Source organism: Panthera tigris, chromosome B3, assembly GCF_018350195.1.
Source record: "Panthera tigris isolate Pti1 chromosome B3, P.tigris_Pti1_mat1.1, whole genome shotgun sequence".
NCBI classification, from domain to species: Eukaryota; Metazoa; Chordata; class Mammalia; order Carnivora; family Felidae; genus Panthera; species Panthera tigris.
The window spans coordinates 84,472,549-84,493,129 of record NC_056665.1 but is presented as its reverse complement, the minus strand read 5'-3'; the positions used below and the strand labels follow the sequence as shown (position 1 = coordinate 84,493,129).

The window sequence follows — 20,581 nt, the reverse complement described above, 5'->3', positions numbered from 1 at the left end:
TCGAACTACCAAAAGTCCTCTGATCATGTAGCCAGTTTCCATAAAACAGGAAAGAAGGAACGCCATGAGGTCAGCAATTGATCTAATTATAGAATTCCCATGTCTTGCTCCTACAGGCTCCATGTAGGAATTAGGACTAAGTACTGGATTCTAAATTAGAATAATATTTTCTTCCAGAATGCTGGGGAAAAGCTAAAAGAGGCAGAGTTACTCTACCTCCTCTATCCCCAGGTTCTTTTTAAAAAAATTAAGTGGAGGATTATCAAAGAATACATTTTAGATCCCATCAATTTTTCAGGCATCTCAGAAATTTATGATCACAAATATCAGGAAAATGTGACCACAAATCACCATAGGAGTAGATCACGTAACTGCTCTTTTCCTCAAAACTGCCTGAAGAACAAAGTCACAGAAGACATTTTAGAAAAATTAAAGATACAGACAGATAGCTGGTAGTAATAGACCGACAGATAAGAATTATTAGTGAAATCCCATCATAGGAGGGTCCTCTAGGGTGAAGGATGTCAAACTTAATGCTTCAAAAGAGATTAAAAACATATTTGAAGTGACAGTTCCTGATCAGTCAAATAAATAGGTGAAGATTTACCCGTGGGGAGAAACAAAGTCTCTCAGTTTGTCTCAGCCTACCTGAGCTAATACAAATAATTATTACATTTTCCAAACAGAAGCACTGACGACTTGGAATTCTAAGAGTACATGACCCCTTATAGTAAGAGATTGGACAAATGAATGTTGCAAAGCACACAGTTCAGAACACAGTGCCATTTTTTATTACATGTAGGTTAAATAGCTGACAATGAGGACATTTGAAGTAATTGACAGGAACTAAGTATTTTGGGAAGTCTTAAGTCAGTAGTAGTATTGAATGAGGCTTTCCTTCTACTTCTATTCTTAGGATGTTGCTAAAATTCAAGAAGTCACAGGTAGAAAAATAATTTGGTTGGTAGAGTATTAACACTGATTATATTCTGGGTCCGCTGATTTTTCTTTCCCTTTTTGTGAATGTGTACACAACAGGAGAAAAGAAGAGAAAGAATTTCTAACCTGCTATAAAAACAACTCATTTAGCCTAAAAATGTGTTGTGCAGTTTGACAATATTGAAAAATATTTGGAGACAGCCTCGATTTCTTAAGTCTCTGTAGAAAAGCAAAATAGCACTCAGATTTTTCTGTAGTGCTTAATTCTGGGATGAAATTTTAATTCTCTTAAATTATATCTCTTATCAAGTGGATTATGCAATTCTAATGCAAACTTACACATTATTTCAGCTTTTCTCTGATTTTCTACAAAATTTATAAATCTGTACCTTACCTTGTGTAAATGGCATGTTCTGGATTGTGTTGTTCTCATTTGTTATTGCTATTGCTATTGCTTTTTGTGTGTATGTATTTTCATATAGATTATTATACTCTCTTTACGGCTGCGATGACCCATATCTTTCACATCTTGATGTGACCCACAGCATCTAAAACAGTGGAGTATTTACCATGTTTTCAGTGGCTTGACTTGAATAAAATGTTTATAAAGGACTTTAAAGGTCCTATGTCTATTTCTGTCTTCAGGATCACACATCAGTCTAGAGAGATACAATGAGTCCTTTTGTTAAATGCCAGGAAACAGTGGTTTCTACCACCTCTAAAGGCAGTCCTGTCTAATATTAAAAGTCCTTACCAAAAGGAAATTATTTATATATGTGTACATATATAGAAATATATGCAAAAATCCTTTATTTTATCCAAAAAGCTGCAAATGGCACTTGCTACATAATTTTTAGGAAATGTACCTTATAAGGCTTCATTTTGCAGCATATCAGGGAAAAATCAATGGGATAATTAGTGAAGAGAAGGGGGGAAATATTAATGAATATAGAAGGCATGAATGACTATTAAGAATAGCATTTTAATCCCCAGCATGAGATTTTAAAGGTGAACATATGAAGTTAACCTTTTAATACAATGTTTTTAGTTTAGCAACACCTCTTCACTCAAGAACTGTGTGCCTTTGGGGCGCCTGGGTGGCTCAGTCGGTCAAACGTCCGACTTCAGCTCAGGTCATGATCTCATAGTTTGTGAGTTCAAGCCCCACATCAGGCTCTGTGCTGACAGCTCAGAGCCTGGAGCCGGCTTTGGATTCTGTCTCCTTCTCTCTCTGACCCTCCCCACTTGTGATCTGTCTCTCAAAAATTAATAAATGAAAAAAAAAATTACAAAAAAAAAAAAGAACTGTGTACCTTCCAGTGGACCTTTAATGTTCTCACCACACACACACACACACACACACACACACACACACACAGAAGGTAACTCGGTGAGGTGATGGATGTGTTGACTAACCTTACTGTGGTATTCATTTCACAATTTATACATCTATCAATCATGTTGTGTACCTCAAACTCACACAGTGTTAGATGTCAATTATATCTCAATAAAGCCAGGGAAAAACTGTATACCTCAAAATAAATGAAATTGGGGTTCAAGGAGACTTCAAGTCCATTCAAAATATGAAGATGCCCAATGACTATAAATTACTAAACTTTTAGCAATCTGTCTCTTTCTCTGACATCTGATTAAAGTGTTATATATTAATTATTGTTTTGAGCAAAGGCCCCCAATTTCACTGAGTTCACCAGCTCTAGACGCCTACAAATATGTTTTGCTATAAATTACTGGCACTGTTTCTGTTGATATTCAGCATAATCAAACATTTGTAAGCATGCTGTCTTTTCAATCTGTTCAGCTGATGCACTTTACCTGATCTTTTATTAAAGTAATCAAAACACTTGCTGTGTCGCATCTAATGAATGTTGCATGTATGATTAAGTGCTTTCATTCATATTGCAAGTTTGATTTAATGTAATCTGCCTTTCAGACAGCCATTAGCCTAGCTCCTACATGAATTCGATTAATTGGCTGAATTCTTCCAGATGTCCATTAAGCATTACAGGAATTTCTATGTAGAAACAGCAGGGACTGTCTAGCACAGAAGCAAACAATGAAATGTTATATTGCTGCCATGACTTACAAAAAGCTGGATTCATTTTCATTAATAAAACATCTGTACTCCTGCACAGCTATGCATTGAGATGCATTTATTTTATATGTTTATTTCTCTTATGACTGTAAATAGAGAGTTAAATAGAAGCACATTTACTGATATGTAGGCCCAGGGTTTAGCGGATGCTGATTGACAAAACGGCTCAATTCTGAAAGTTTACAGAAGGTCCTAAACAGAAGAAAATAAACGAACAGACACCTGTTTGAAATAGAATTAAAGATTGTCTGGGATTACAGCAACAGTATGACATTAGAGACTTATTTTGAAATGGCTTTATTGTCCTACATGCTCCCATATTCTTTAAAGAAAATGACAAATGTGGTTCTTGCTGGGATGACGCGTGCAGCTGCTTTAAGAAGCTTTTGTTTGTTTTTAGTTTTGTATTGTTAGTTCTTAAAAAGCAGGGAGAGATTTAGCCTCGTGCAGGCCTAGCCCAGCACATTTTACCACTTAAGTGCTCTTGACCAATCATTTGGGAGGCTTACCACAATAATGGAAACAAAAAGTAAGTTTCAGATGAAACCAGAATTAGGAACAATGACATATTTTCTAACAGCAAATATTCATCATAAAATTAAGATGGTAATGACTTTTTGTGTCTCTTTTACAAGGACCTACAAGTTGATTTTTACATATTGAAGGTGGAAATCTTTTCTTAGGTCTAGAATTTTAGGAAATTATTATATTGTAACCACATATCATCCAGACTATAAAGACATGTAGTGTTTGAACTTTAAGACTAAATTGCCCTGTGCTGGCTTCAGCAGCATGTATAGTAAGACTAAAATGCCTTTTATCCTTTCTTTGCACAATTAGACAAAACATGTAATATAGAGAGGAGAAAAGTAATTTTCTCATAATATACATGCAAATCATTAACTGTAACATAAATACTCTAAAACAATTGACCTTTGAAATTTTAAGTTTTACCCGAAATAACTTCTCTATTAGTAGTTTCTACTTTATGGGGGCTTTTATTTAAAAAGTGATTCTTGGGGCACCTGGGTGGCTCAGTCAGTTGAGCATACAACTTCAGCTCAGTCATGATCTCATGGTTTGTGAGTTTGAATCCTGAATCGGACTCTGTGCTGACAGCTTACAGCCTGGAGCCTGCTTCATATTCTGTGTCTCCCTCTCTCTCTGCCCCTCCCTGGCTCATTCTCTGTCTCTCTCAGTCTCTCAAAAATAAATAAACATTAAAAAAATTTTTTTAATTAAAAAATGATTCTTTATTACCTAGTGGTTTATTTTAAGTGTGAGCTGGTGGTATTATATTAACTGAAGAGGACATCTTTTAGGATCAGTCACATAAGCCATGATAATAAGATGATGGCAACAGAATTTCAAAGATGGGACTTGAACAGACATTATCTTCCTTGATCAGAAGTTTGTTATAAAATTTTGGAGGGACAGAAAAATCCTATAAAGGAAAATAATTGGTGCTAATATGCAGACTTAAAAATACAAATTTAAAAATACTCACTGAGAAATATTTGAGTTTACCATCTTTTTCACAGTCGTTCAGCAAAAATTCATTGAACACCTACTACAGAAATACAAAGCCATATAAACCACAGTCCCTGAACTCACAAGGAAAAGAAAACATGTAAGTACAAGGCAAGAACCATAATAAAAGTTGTTCGAAGTCCTACAACAGGGGCGCCTGGGTGGCTCAATCAGTTGAGTGACCGATTCTTGATTTCAGCTCAGGTCATGATCTCACAGTCATGAGATCAATCAAACCACATGTTGAGGTCTGCACTGGGCGTGGAGCCTACTTAAGATATTCTCTCTCTCCCTCTCTCTCTCTCTCTCTCTCTCTCTCTCTCTCTCTCCCTCTCCCCTCTGCCCCTCCCCGACTTGTGCGCAGGCAGGTTCTCTCTCGCTCACACATGGTCTCTCTCAAAAAAAAGTCCTACAACAACGTAAAAGTGGGAATGTTCCTCTTGATTCCCTCAAGCTTCTGAGAAGACTTCTGAGCTGCATCTTAAAAGATAAATAGGAGTAGACATTCAAAATAAGGAGAGGAAGTAGGGAACATAAGGTGTCTCAGGTACCAAGAATGGTGCATACTGGGATAGGGGGGAGCATCTGCCCCAATCTCCAGTCCCAATGTTTCCCTTCATGTCAAGGGACATCGGTTAGAGTAACATTCCTGGATTCTTTCCTTCCTCTCCCTCACTCATTCCTCATCAGGGGAAAAGGAATGACTTCATTGCTGAAAAGTGATTACTGAAGGACCAAGAACTTGATATGCTTAAGCTCAGATGCCTTCTTCCTCCCTCCTCTTTCTGATCCACCTGGTCTGCTCTTGGCCTCAAGTAAGCTTAGAAGATTGGCCCCTGAGAGAAGAGGCCAGTAATTATCTCATTCTTCCAGGGACAAGATGGGTCAGTGTGTCTAGAGTTCAAAATTAAAAAGCCCCTTATTTTCCACACCTAAGTCACATTCTTCTATCTAGCCATCATTAGTAATGAATGTGATATTTTGCTCTTAAACTGCCTCCTTTATCTTTATCAGTTGTCTTGGGACTCAGGGAATTGGGATGCTATTTATTGTCCTCCCGCCAAAAACCCCAACGCTCAAGACATGTACAAGCCTAGAGCCATGAGAGTCACACTAGGAGTGTTGAGTGTTGGATGATTCAGAGAGGTGAACAATGAGACTGGGAAAGAAAGGAGGCCATGTTGCAAAAGCCACCAAGCCTCAACAAGAATTCGCTAAAAAACTTTGTAGCAATTATGAAGATGAAGATGTTATCTAGGAAAACTGGCTAAATGCCCTAATAGAGCGTTATTGGCTGTGGTCCCGGCTTCTCAGGCTCTGACTCTAAAGCTTTACTATGCATTAGGATCATTTGGAGACCTTAGTAAAATGCAAATCTCGAGCCCTACCCTCAAAGATTCTGATTCAGTATGAGTACAGTGTGAGTCCAGGAATCTGTATGGTTAACAAGCCCCCTAGGTGATGATCATGCTGGATTTTTAAAAACCACCCTTGGAGGAATGCTATTTGAGGGTCTGAGTTTCTACTTTATGATTCAAGAAATTCAATTTTGTGAGAATACCAGAAGATGTTCAGATTCATGATAACCCAATTCCCAAAATATTTAAACATAAACCAGAATACTGATTTATTTATAGTAAGAACTACAACTTTAAAAGGACTGGAGTTCTTAGAACCGTAGAATGCACATTCTCTCCCTGTAGGAAAACCGATATGGGAAACCACATTATAACAGAAAGTTGCTTGATCACCTTGTAATCAAGTAGTGGACTTAGCTGGAGGACCTTTACTAATGGCATCAGGCTAGTCTGATGTACTCATCTCTTCCAGTACTGGAAGCTGCTGGACAGAGACCCTTGCCCAGTACTGTAATGCAAACATATGGGCAAATCCCTACTCTTGAATTCTCCTTTTTCTAGGCTTCTTTTTTTTTTTAATGTTTATTTATTTGAGAGGGACAGAGAGAGAGAGAGAGACAAAGCTCAAGCAGGGGAGGGGCAGAGAGAGAGGGAGACACAGAATATGAAGTAGGCTCCAGGCTCTGAGCTCTCAGCGCAGCTTTTTCCAGGCTTCTTTAGGTAACAATAAATATAATTGATAAGGTTACAGATTTAGATATACTAATAGAATCTTATTTCCTTGAAAACATCCTGTTACCACCTTGAAAAGATTTGAATGCTCCCAGAATTCACCTACCTGTTTACAGAGTAGTATTGAGGGCTGCTGACTAGTTCTATAAATGAATGCCAGCTTTACAATGTCAGAGATCTTGCCTTTCTGCTCACTTTATCCCAGGTGCTTAAAATGGCGCTGGACATAAAAGAGTAGTCAATAAACCTATTTCGAATGAATCAATGACTGGTCTCATGTATTACATGACCATTTTTTCAGTTTTATCCTCAGAGGGAAACCCTAATTCCAAAATCTAATGTATATTACTGTTGCCCCTGTGGATTAGCCACACACCTCAACAAAATGCCTAAAGCAATATCAGTTGCTTTTGTTACAATTTTGTGAGAGGCACGTTATATGTTGTCAGAACTTGTTTTGAGTTTTAGCACCAATCTCTGAAGAGTTGATGCTCTGTGAGTTCCCAACTGGTTAAAAGGAATAGGAAATCTCCGCTTGCTCAGAAATAGAAGAGACATGGAGCTGACCAAATGCTATTTCTTTTTGTATTTGTATTCTGTTAGCATTTGTGATGGATGGCTAACTCTGAGAACTTTTTCCTTGGTGTGTAAGTGAATGTCACCCAACACTCTCTGTAACCTCTTCACAACAAATGTAAGGAGGAAGTTCCTTAGCTTCGGAGCGTAAGAAATGTTGATAAATATTATGAAGCTCCAACTAATTAAAAATGAAATGCAGCCAGCTAAGCTCCAGCCATTTTTAATTTACAATATTGCTTTGCTTCTGAGGCAAATGTGGACAAGTCACAACTTCTTTTGATGCCTGAGGGATTGAAAAAATTAAATCAGCAGGATTGGCTATTGATGTTTTCTAGCAAATGTTTTGAAATCTCTGCCTTTCATCCATCTTGCAGGAAAACAGGATTGCCTTGTGAGCCTTCAAAGATATTAATTCCTTTAATAAATCCTGATTTGTATGTTGAAAACTTCCAACGGTTAGCTTTCTGTAGCAATCTCAACATCAGGGGTAAATGTTGCCCGCAGGCAGACTCCCAATTTTTTTCCAAGTATCATCACTCTTAGTCTGAAACTAGAGCTACACTACAACAGATTAAACACACCTTCTGTTCAGCCTCTTTTCGTAACATTTCTTTGTTATATTGTTTGCAAGGCAAATTTCATGACAGGCTGTTTGCTTTCCTGGTGATCAGCACTTAATGAGATAAAGCACAAACATAAGCAGTGACTGTCCCAGTTCTGGGCTTTGATCCCTGCCCCTCTAACCAACGTTGAAAAACAGTGAGAGCAACTTGAAATTCTAAAAATATGGTGAATATTTGTCACACAGTAAGCCAATCAGAGCTGCATCCAATAAAAAGAACAATAAATCGAATATAGGAAGTTAAAACACAAATGCACGGAGATAATACCATGAGTACAGGCTCTTAAACTAACTGCCTGTGGGCTTGAGGGTGGAGGAAAGCTGACCCCATTGGGAAGATGCCATGTACAGCACCTATCTCTCCAATAATTTCCACCACAGTGACATACAAACATAGTAGAAATAAGAGGAGAGCAACAAAACCATTAGATGACCCTATGGAGGACAGCATTATTTCAGGGGGGGTTCTTTTATTAAAAGGAAGCATTTATGACATTGGTTTAAAATGTTCTGGAGAATTTCTCCTTGAAACTCCTGCTAAGGGAGTATATAGATAGCAATGTGGCTCTGCTGAAAAACAAGTGTAAAGTTTTCTTTTTTTTTTCTCAAGCCATTAAAAAAAAAAAAAGATAAATAAACTGGTTTTTGTGGGAGAGAGAGAAGCTAAATAGTAATAAATAAATGAGCCAACACCTTGCCCTTGGAGACTAAACTAAAGACGGAGGGTCTGGAGAGCAACTGACTTTAGAAAGGAAGACAATTGGGGCGCCCGGGTGGCTCAGTCGGTTAAGTGTCTGACTTTGGCTCAGGTCATGATCTCAAAGTTTGTGAGTTTGAGCCCCGCGCCGGGCTCTGTGCTGACAGCTCAGAGCCTGAAGCCTGCTTCGGATTCTCGGTCTCCCTCTCTCTCTGCCCCTCCCCTGCTCATGCTCTGTCTCTCTCTGTCTCAAAAATAAATAAAACATTAAAAAAATTTTAAAAAAAAGAAAGGGAGACAACAAAGAAAAAAAAACTAGTGCAGAGAGCAGTATTAGAAAGGTTTTGAGGGACAAATTGAAAGCTTGTGACTTAGCAGGGCCTAGTGTCTCTTTTCCATGAAGAATCTTTATCATTCTGGAATGAATGATTTCCTTTAGACTGATATTTTCTGGAAGTTAAGAGTCCTAACTAGATTAACTCTACATAAATAAGCAATATTGGCACAAGACTACTAGTCACGGAACTTTATGTTTAAAGATATATTTTATTGTTCCTTTTTTCTTTTTAAATTTTTTTAATTTTATTTTTTATTTTTAAAAATTTACATCCAAATTAGTTAGCATACAGTGAAAGAATGATTTCAAGAGTAGATTCCTTAATGCCCCTTACCCATTTACCATTTAGCCCATCCCCCCTCTCACAACCCCTCCAGCAACCCTCAGCTTGTTCTCCATATTTATGAGTCTCTTCTGTTTTGTCCCCCTCCCTGTTTTTATATTATTTTTGTTTCCCTTCCCTTATGGTCATCTGTTTTGTCTCTTAAAGTCCTCATATGAGTGAAGTCATATGATTTTGTCTTTCTCTGACTAATTTCACTTAGCATAATACCCTTCAGTTCCATCCACGTAGTTGCAAATGGCAAGATTTCATTCTTTTTGATTGCCGAGTAATACTCCACTGTGTGTGTGTGTGTGTGTGTGTGTGTGTGTGTGTGTGTGTGTGTGTAACATATTCTTTATCCATTCATCCATCGATGGACATTTGGGCTCTTTCCACACTTTGGCTATTGTTGACCGTGCTACTATAAACATGGGGGTGCATGTGTCCCTTCGAAACAGCACACCTGTATCCCGTGGATAAATGCCTAGTAGTGCAATTGCTGGGTCATTTATTCATTTTTGAGAGACAGAGACAGAGACAGAGCACTAGTTGGGGAGGGGTAGAGAGAGAGGGAGACACAGAATCTGAAGCAGGCTCCAGGCTCTGAGCTGACAGCACAGAGCCTGATGTGGGGCTCAAACTCACAAGCCATGAGATCATGACCTGAGCCAGAGTCAGACGCTTAACCAACTGACACACCCAGGCATCCCATATTGTTCCTTTTTTCTTAACAAGGTATAATAATGAAAAGTTAAACATTAAACACTTTAAAAATCCTATTTTTCAGGGACACCTGGGTGGCTCAGTTGGTGGAGCATCTGACTCTTGATTTCAGCTCATGATCTCACTATTCAGGAGTTTGAGCCCCTCATCAGGCTCCATGCTTATAGCAAGGAGACTGGGATTCTCTCCCTCTCCCTCCCTCCCTCTCTCTCTCTCTCTCTCTCTCTCTCTCTCTCTGCCCCTCATCCCTGACAGGCACATGAGCACACACACACATGCTCTCTCTCTCTCAAAAATAAACATAAAAAAATAATAAAAATTCTACTTTTTCAGATTAACTACCTGATTATACACAGTATAGAAAAATATGCGTGCATACATATAAGTACACAATTACAAAAACTAAATCAGGTGTGTACATTATTGTTGCCAAACTTAACCATTTGTTAACTTAAACAGCATGGTCTGTCTTTATTGAAGCAAAATACTTAGGATTAAAAATGTTAGAGGCACCTGGGTGCCTTCATTTCACTTCATCTTCTGGCCTTCAAGGAAACCTCTGAAGGGCTAGAGACTTCAAGGACCATAGATGATAAGGTATACAGTCTCTGCAAAAATAGTCTGGAAAAGTCACTAACCCACAGGCTCAGTCGGTTAAGTGTCAGACTTTGGCTCAGGTCATGATCCTGCGATTCACAAGTTCGAGCCCCTCATCGGGCTCTGAGCCTGGAACTTGTTTCAGTTTCTGTGTCTCCCTCCCTCTCTGCCCTTCCCCTGCTCATGCTCTGTCTTTCGCTCTCTCTCTCTCAAAAATCAATAGTTTTTTTAAAAGTTAGAATTTCCATAATTTTAATTTCATTACTGAAGAGTTATACTTACACTTTACTACATGTTAAAATATATATTATTATCCTTCACAATAGAACTCTAAAGAGAACTCTAGTTACATTTATTACTCACTACTTTACTACTCACCCTCAGAGTTTCTGCTTCTCTAAGTCTGAGGAAGATTCTGAACACCTGTTTTTTAAAAATTCCACAGGCAAATGTAATGTGCAGCCAGGATAGAAAACTGTGAATTTAAAGGAGCCTGAATGTAGAAATTACGGTCATAATTGGGAACAACATCTTTCATTAAAAGTCGAAATAAACTGGACACGTAAGTAGGCCTCAAAGTATTCCAGAAATACTGGGTCAGTACAGAAATTAGAGGTGCTTTGTAAACCAACAGTTTGATGTATTTAATGCTAACGGTGATGATGTCAATAAAATGGTGGAGTAGGCAGTTCTGAGCTCTTATTCCTCAACAGAAACATTGAAAAACAAGCAGAAATTATCAGAACCAACTTTGTTAGAACTCTGGAAAACACACGTTTACAGCAACCAAGTAAACCGTCAAGAAAAAGACAACTTGAAAACAGTAGAAAAGCCTTGTAGCATTTGTACTTGCTCTCGCCTCATGTCCACCCACGCACGGTGACAGTGGTGAAGTAGCAGCCGCCATGTTCCTAGTGTGGGTCCTGGTTCCAGGGCAAGCAGAGCAGACCTTATCTGCAAATTATTGTGTCTGTCTATTCTAACCTGTGTGGGACTACCTGAAGGACTGACCCCAGTGCTTGTCTCTGTTTGGACCAACTCAGAACTCAGGCCAGGTGCCTGAACAAGGCAACTCAACCCACAGAACTCAACCCACAGATGCCTGGAACAAGGAATTTAGGTTCATACATAAACTACCTAAGGCCCAGGAAGGAAAAACTGAGGGAGAAAGGAGTCTTGGGAAATTAGAACATTCAAAAGCACCCATACATACATGGAATAAGGAACGTTCAGGGGAATTTAGAAAGCCACACGAGGGTTTTTGGTCCGGGGGCAAGACATATGCTCAGAAAAGAGTTGAGAGGACCCTAAGTTTTCATCTCAGGCTGATCCCTGGGCTCAGTGTGACCTGTTTAAGTGCTGGAGTGTCCCAGCACAGAGTCAGTCTGCAAAGACTGGAAGAGGTGTTTGGTGGGTGTGGGTTTTTTTCTATTTTTTTTTAATTGGGAGGGGGTGGCAATGTCACTTTATTTTTTTTTATGTCACTTTAAAATTAATTTATTTCATTTCATTTCACTTCATCTTCTGGCCTTCAAGAAAACCTCTGAAGGGATAGAGACTTCAAGGACCACAGATGATAAGGTATACAGTCTCTGCAAAAATAGTCTGGAAAAGGCACTAAACAACAGACTACTACAGCCTTCATCAATCAAAAAATAAAAACTGTATGCCTTGTGATATTTGTTAAAAACTGGGCACTTGAGGGGCACCTGGGTGGCACAGTTAAGCATCTGACTCTTGATTTAGGCTCAGGTCACGAACACACAGTTTGTGAGTTTGAGCCATGTGCCAGGCTCCACGCTGACAGTGTGGAGTCTACTTGGGATATTCTCTCTCCCTCTCTCTCTTCCCCTTCCCCACTTGTCCTCTCAAATAAACAAACATTAAAAAAAATTTTAAACAACAAAAAAACGGGCATTTAAATATTACAATATGGTAATTCTGGAAATCAGATTCTCCTCCTTTTCTAGGGCTTACTGACACATCTGATATGTCATTTGCAAATATCTTCTCCCATTCTGTCAGTTGCCTTTTAGTTTTGCTGATTGTTTCCTTCACTGTGCAAGAGCTTTTTATTTTGATGAGGTCCCAATAGTTCATTTTTATTTTTGTTTCCCTTGCCTCTGGAGATGTGTTGAGTAAGAAGTTGCTATGGCCAAAATCAAAGAGGTTTTTGCCTGCTTTCTCCTTGAGGATTTTGATGGCTTCCTATCTTATGTTTAGGTCTTTCATCCATTTTGAGCTTAGTTTGTGTATGGTGTAAGAAAGTGTTCTAGGTTCATTTTTCTGCATGTCTCTGTCCAGCTTTCCCAGCACCATTTGCTGAAGAGACTGTCTTTATTCCATTGGATATTCTCCCCTGCTTTGTCAAAGATTAGTTGGCCATACGTTTGTGGGTCCATTTCTGGGTTTTCTATTCTGTTCCATTGATCTGAGTGTCTGTTTTTGTGCCAGTACCATACTGTCTTGATGATTACAGCTTTGTAATACATCTTGAAGTCCAGGATTGTGATACCTCCAGCTTTGGTTTTCTTTTTCAAGATTGCTTTGGCTATTCCCGGTCTTTTCTGGTTCCATACAATAGGATTGTTTGTTCTAGCTCTGTGAAGAATGCTGGTGTTATTTTGATAGGGATTAAATTGAATATGCAGATTGCATTGGGTAGTATTGACCTTTTAACAATATTTGTTCTACCAATCCATGAGCATGGAATATTTTTCCATCTTTTTGTGTCTTCTTTAACTTATTTCATAAGCTTTCTATAGTTTTTGAGTGTATAGATTTTTCACCTCTTTGGTTAGGTTTATTCCTAGGTATTTTATGATTTGGGGTGCATTTGTAAAGGGGATCAATTCCTTGACTTCTCTTTCTGTTGCTTCATTATTGGTGTGGAAAAATTGTTTTTCAAATTTACGTGGAATTGCGAGGAAATCTGAATAGCCAAAACAATCTCGAAAAAGAAGAACAAAACTGGAAGACTCACACATCTCAATTTCAAAACTCACTACAAAGCTATAGTAATCAAAACAATGTGATACTGGCATAAGGACAGATACATAGACCAATGGAATAAAATTGAGTCTCCAGAAATTAACCCATACACTTATGGCCAAATGATTTTTTACAAGGGTGCCAAGTCCATTAAATGGGGGGGAAGAATAGTCTTTTCAACAAGTGGTGTTGAGACAACTGGATTTCTACATGCAAAAGAATGAAGTCAGACCTTTCTCTTATATATAAAAATTAACTCAAAGTGGATCAATGATCTAAAATAAGTATAAGAGCTAAAACCACAAAATTCTTACAAGAAGGCATAGGAGTAAATATACATGATCTTGGATTTGGCAATGACTTCAAAAGCCTGAACAACAAAATTTTTAAAATATATAGGACTTCATCAAAATGTTAAACTTTTGTGCATAAAAAGACATTATCAAAGAAGTGAAAAGACAACCTACAGCATGGTAGAAATATTTGCAAATCATATATCTGATAAGGATTTATTATCCACAATATATAAAGAACTTCTACAACTCAACAACAAAAAGAAAACACAATTCAAAAATGGGCACAGGACTTGAATAGATATTTCTCCAAAGAAGATATACAAATGGCCAACAAGCACATTAAAAGATCCTCAACATCATTAGTTATTAGAGAAATGCAAATCAAAGCCACAATAAAATGCCATTTCACACCTACTATGATGGCTATAATTTTCTTAATGGAAAATAAGTGTTATCAAGGATGTGAAAAATTCAGAACCCTTGTGCCTCACTGGCAGGAATGTAAAATGGTGCAGCCACTATAGAAAACATTTCGATAGTTCCTCAGAAAGCTACAATACAATTACAAAATGACCCAGCCAACAACTGCATTCTTTCTAGGCATATACCCCCAAAAATTAAAACAGATACTTATACACAATGTTGATTGCAGTGTTATTTGCAATAGCCAAAAATGGCAACAACCGAAGTTCCATCACCAGATGAATGGATAAACAAATGTGTTATATACATACACTGGAATATTTTTTTACCCTTAAAAAGGAATGAAATTCTGAAACCTACTACTACATAGATGAACCTTGAAAACATTATGTTAAGTGAAATAAGCCAAACACAAAAGGACAAAATATTCTTCCACTTCTGTAAAATATTTAAATGGCCAACAGTATATGAAAAGGTACTCAAAATCACTAACCATCAGAAAAATCCAAATCAAACCACAATGAACTATCACTTCACACGTCAGAATGGCTGTCATCAAAAAGACAAGAGACAAGTGTTGGTGAGGATGTGGAGAAAGGGAACCCTCGTGTCCTGTCTGTGGAAATGTAAACTGGTGTGGCCGCTATGGAAAACAATATGGAGGTTCCCCAAAAAATTAAAAATAGAACTACCATATGAACCAGGAATCCCACTTTTGCATATAGATCCAAAGAAAATAAAATCACTATCTCAAAGAGATATCTGCACCACAATGGTCACTGCAGCATTATATACAATAGCCAAGACATGTAAACAACTTAAGTGACCATAAATAGATGAATGGATGAAAAAGTTGTGGTATACATATACAATAGAATATTATTCAGCCATAAAAAAATGAGAAAATCCTACCATTTGTGACAACTGGATGGACTTCAAGGGCATTATGCTAAGTCAATAAGAAAAAAATACTGTGTGATCTGACTTATATGTGGAATCTAAAAAACAATAAACCCATAGAAAAAGGGATCAGGCTTGTGGTTACCAGAGGTGGAGGGTGGGGGAAGTGCGCACTGGAGGAAGTTGGTCCCAAGATATAAACTTCCAGTTATAAGATAAACAAGTATGACGGATGTAATGTACACCACAATGACTATAGCTAATGCTGCTGTAGGATATACAGGAAAGTCGTGAAGAGTAAATCCTAAGAATTCTTATCACAAGGAGAATTTTTTTCCTTTTTCCTTTTCTTCTTTCATTTTATTTTATCTATAAGAGATGACGGATGTCAGCTCAACCTACTGTATTCATTTCACAACACATAAACTATCACATTGTACACCTTCAACTAATACAGTGATGTCTGTTAATTATTTCTCAATAAAACCAGAGAAAAAAGAAAACATGTTATATATGTACAATTTCACTATTATGTCAAATTATTCTGTACACCTTTAACTAATATAATGTAATATGCCAATTATTTCTCAATAAGACTGAAAAAAGATCCATTCCAAATGTTACCTTGACCCAGACCTATTATTAAAAATTCATTTTTACCCAGTGTGTGGGAAGGGGTGGGGGGTAGTCTAAAATAGGCAAATTCATAGAAACAGAAAGTAGATTAGAGATTACTAGGAACCGGGTAGAAGGGGAAATGGGGAGTTATTTCTTAATGGTTACAGAGTTTCTGTGGTGATAAAGTTTTGGGAATAGATATGGTGATAGTTGCACAACACTGTGAATGTGATTAATGCCACCGAATTTTACATTTAAAAATGGTTAAAATAGTGAATTTTATATTATATATATTTTACTACAATAAAAAAAGAAGAGAAAGAAAAAACTAATGGCTATGATTCAGGACAGTGCTTTCCTCTCTATAGAAAAGGGTCTAGGATACAATTGGCAGAGGTTTGTTCTGGTTAATTGTTTGCTTTAAAGAATTTACTTTAAGTAATCTCTAAACCCAACGTGTAGTCAACGTGGGGCTCGAGCCCACAACCCCGAGATCAAGAGTCACACATTCCACCAACTAAGCCAGCCAGGAGCCCCCAGTTCATTATTAATGTTCTATTCATCAAACTGATGGGTACCTGGATATTTTTAGTATATTTTCATACTTTTTATAATATTTTGCATACTATAATAAAAGCAGGGTGTTACAGAAGCACACAAATGTGTGCTTAAGCCCAAAGAAATGATCAGATATGGATTCCCAGAGAAGCCTAGACACAGCATACAACACTGTAAAAGTTCCAAGAGGTTAAAAACTATGTGCAATTTACCCACTATTCTATTCCCAATATCTGGCACATGAGTGGTACTCAATATTTGCTGAATTTTTAAAAATTCATGGCTATCACTGTAAGAAAATTTAATGTCTAAGAAAATCTGGATTCAGATAAATCTGGGTGATACTCTGTAAAAGATTTTACAATAGAATTCTTACATAAAACAAGCTCTTTTGGTGAATTTAAGTTATATGGTATATAAAAATATGATTTCCTTACAACTTTGAATAATAAGCCTGTATCATAGAATAAAATATATATTTTAAATATATATATATTTAAATATATAAATAAATATAAATATATAAATATAAATATATATATATATAAATATATAAAGGCCTGCACTTTGGAGTCCACAGCCTTACCCCTGATTTCCAGTCCTGCTACTTAGAAGTTATTTGACCTTGGACAAATCCTTGTCCTCTCTTGGTTGGCTTATATGTAAAAGAAGGATAATAGTACATATCTCACTGAGCTATTATGAGGATTAAATATGTAAAGCCACCAGTCTTATACTCAGTAAGTGGTTTCTCCAAAAAGGTAAAAACATAAATCTGACCAAAGAAATAATAAGTCTTTCCACTCATTTTTCAACTCATACACTCTCCTTATATGACACATCATTTGAACAAATCATTCGACACACATGTGACCAAATGTGACCAGTGCGCATTTAAGAAATGGCTGGCCAGGGGCACCTGGGTGGCTCAGTCAGTTGAGTGGCTGACTTCAGCTCAGGTCATGATCTCATGGTTTGTGATTTTGAGCCCCACGTCGGGCTCTGTGCTAACAGCTCAGAGCCTGGAACCTGCTTCAGATTCTGTGTCTCCCTCTCTTTCTGCCCCTCCCCTGCTCATGCTCTGTTTCTGTTTCTCTCTTTCTCTCTCTCTCTCTCTCTCTCTCTCTCTCTCTCTCTCAAAAACTAATAAACGTTAAAAAAAAAATTAACAAAAAGGAAGAAATGTCTGGCCAGGATTAATTCTTCAATCTATAATGGATAGGACAAAGTTAACTAACGATGTCTGTAAACTCATCTGGATTTCCTCCAAATTGTGAGGAATTTTGGCCCTCGGTTCTGGCTTCAGTGAATAAGATTGCCCGAGGACTTTGAGAATTCATCAGGCACTGCTCTCAAGTTTTTTTAGGTTCAGAGTAAGCAAGATCCAGGGCCCAGAAATGGGACCAGCCAGCCCCAAAAGTAGTTGTCAATGCCCACACTGCTTCCAAACACCCAGAGTTAGAAAGGAGAATTTTAAGACGAGAAAATCTGTTAGTATGGCAATAGCAGGACAATTTTGAGTCAGTATGGATCACAGACACAATCTTAGATATATTTCGTTCATTTTCTTTAAATCCCTAAAAGGTAAATTCTTTTGTCACGGAGGAAGAAACCTGTGGCTCTAAGAGGTCCCTTGGTGTGACATGCAAAGTATGGTAGAGAGGGGGGAGCCTAGGTGGCTCAGTTGGTTAAGGGTTAAACTCTTGGTTCCAGCCCAGCTCATGATCTCATGGTTCATGGGATTGAGCCCTGTGTCAGGCTCTATGCTGACAATGTGGAGCCTGCTTGTGGTTCTTTCTCTCCCTCTCTCTCTGCCCCTCCCCTGATCTCTCTCACTTTCAAAGTAAACAAACAAACATTAAAAAGAAAAAAAAAGTAAGGTAGAGTGTCATGTAATCAAGTTTCTCAGTGCAGGGTTTTTCCTGGGGCTTCCTAAATTGGCCTCCTGAGAATTCCCTCAGTCTTCTCAACTAAATAAATGAGGATAAAAATGCACCAGGATCAGAAGAACTAACAAAATCCTGTATTTGATGATTTGACTCTTGGGAAGCAAAACAGGCTGGAAATATCACTAGTAAAATTGGATGGAGAAACGATGTAATAAGCCACATAGTCCTAGTCAGAACGTGGGAATAAAGTTTTGCCTCCTTCTCCCTACAGTTTGGTAATTATATTCCCATAAGTAGGTTAATTGTTTTAATAGTAGTTGCAACCACAAGGGAAAACAGAGTTGAATGGTGGGCGTTTTGATAACCTTTGTATGAGAGAAAGAGTTGCCAGTCATTCAGGAGTGAGGCAGCTGGGGAGGCAGCAGTCTTATCTCTCAGGACACAGGAGCTATCAAGATCATGGGGTGGGGTGGGGGCGGGCTGTTATTGCCGTTACAGCTGAGTGCTTGGGAAGCTGACAAATAGGCTGTGTGTGCGCTGCTCTGGAGAGCAAAAAAAGACAAGTCAGTGATGTCATAAGAGCAAAGAGTGACCCTTCCTAAGAGATCTATTATAATGCAAGGCCATTATCAGTCCCATCACTCCCACACATACAATAAAATTCATGGTGGGATTTTATTCAATCCTAACAGAGGAGTGAAGAAAGTAGATTTCCTTTTGTTTTCCTCTCAGACCTGTCAACATCTTTGCAAAACAACTGTCCCTGCAAGTTGTGCCAGCAGGACCACAGGAACTCACAAGGCCACAGGAATACTAATCTTGCTCTTTGGGGAACTGGAAGCAGTTGCTATATTAATGCAGAAGAGGTGGAAGTCTGTCTGGAAAGAGCACTAGGAAAGAACAGACTTTTACTTCCTTGCTGAGGACAAATATAATAATAGTAACAATAGTTAAAAGTTGTACATTTTACAATTTTCAAAACATTTTCTTAAATAGTATTTCATCTGATCTTCATCATCTCGCTCTCCTGTGTAATCTGGGCCAAGTTGCTTAACTCTCCGAAGTTCAGTTCTCTTAACTGTCAAGCAGGGGTAATACCACTTACTTTACAGAGTTGTTGTGAGGACGAAAAGAAAGTGTATATAAAGTGCTGAGCACCATGCCTGAGGGAAGGATCACTGATGCTAGTTCCCAGAGCTTTGCTGTAACAGCCTTCAACATCCGGTCACTCAGCTCCTACAGACCAGTTCTGGGTCCAGAACCTAGGTCTCCTGACTGCCCTGCCATGCAAAGGAAAGCAGCAAGGAAGGGAGAGAATCCTACTTTTCACCTGTCATGTACTCACGCTTGCTCTCATTCCCATGCCTCATTGGTCTGAACTAGACAAACAGTAGTGAGGATGGACACAGATTTAAATATATATGTAAATATATATTTTTTTAAGTTATATTTATTTATTTGAGAGAGAGAGCGAGCATGAGCAGGGGAGGGGCAGAGAGAGGGACAGACAGAATCCCAAGCAGGCTCCGCACTATCAGCGTGGAGCCCAATGCGGGGCTGGAACTCACAATGATCATGACCTGAGCCAACCTCAAGAGTTGGACTTTTAACTGAGTCATCCAGGTTTCCTGAGGATGGACACAACTTAAAGGCAAAGAGGTTCATTTCAGTTCATCTTTCTTTATGCTTCCAGCCTTCCCACGGCTTGCTTGTCTTTAAGTTTCCTTTATTCTGGTTTTGTGCCTGAAACATTATATGATATGAAAAATAGTTCTACACTAAACCCTCGACAAGATCGAGATTGTGTTCAAAGCACTCACATAAAGAACAGGAGGATGAAATAGCCAACCCCATAACTGAAACTAGAACGAATCACAGTAAAACAAGAATTATTATTCTTGACTGGATGCTATTCCTAACATCAGCTAAGTAACTACGTACAAAGTACAAAATCTTCATTTTTTGATTGCTAAGATTAAATTCAATAAAATTGTCTATAATCTATAATTTTCTCAAGTTTGCCTCTCCACAGTAGATCAAACACCAGTAATTAGATTTCTGCCTGACTAGCAGGGGAAGAAAACGGTTTCATTTTGGATAAAAATCTTCCCAGTGGATTGAATTACATGTTCTTTCCTTTACCTATCACCATGTAGCAATTGCACCTGTGTTTCCTTTGCCTCGAAGTATCAAAATGTTACCCTATAATTTTCAGCAGAAAGATGCCAGAGTTAAAGTTTGATTCTAACTCTAAATGGAAGGCTTATTCTTCCCAAAACTCACTGCTTGACATCATTCATCATTTTAATTTTGATAATATCTATCTTCCCCATTGTCAATGGCGGTTCTCTTTA

General features: G+C 38.1%; 1 long non-coding RNA gene across 1 annotated transcript in view; it reads left to right on the top strand.

The window, feature by feature from the left end:
* The window catches only part of LOC122239253, a 55,029-nt gene continuing 34,448 nt past the window's right edge, over positions 1 to 20,581 (top strand). The window contains exons 1-3 of the long non-coding RNA XR_006218200.1: positions 1 to 69; positions 10,998 to 11,114; positions 12,089 to 12,133. This is a non-coding gene — a long non-coding RNA (uncharacterized LOC122239253). The remainder of the gene's footprint in view (positions 70 to 10,997; positions 11,115 to 12,088; positions 12,134 to 20,581) is intronic.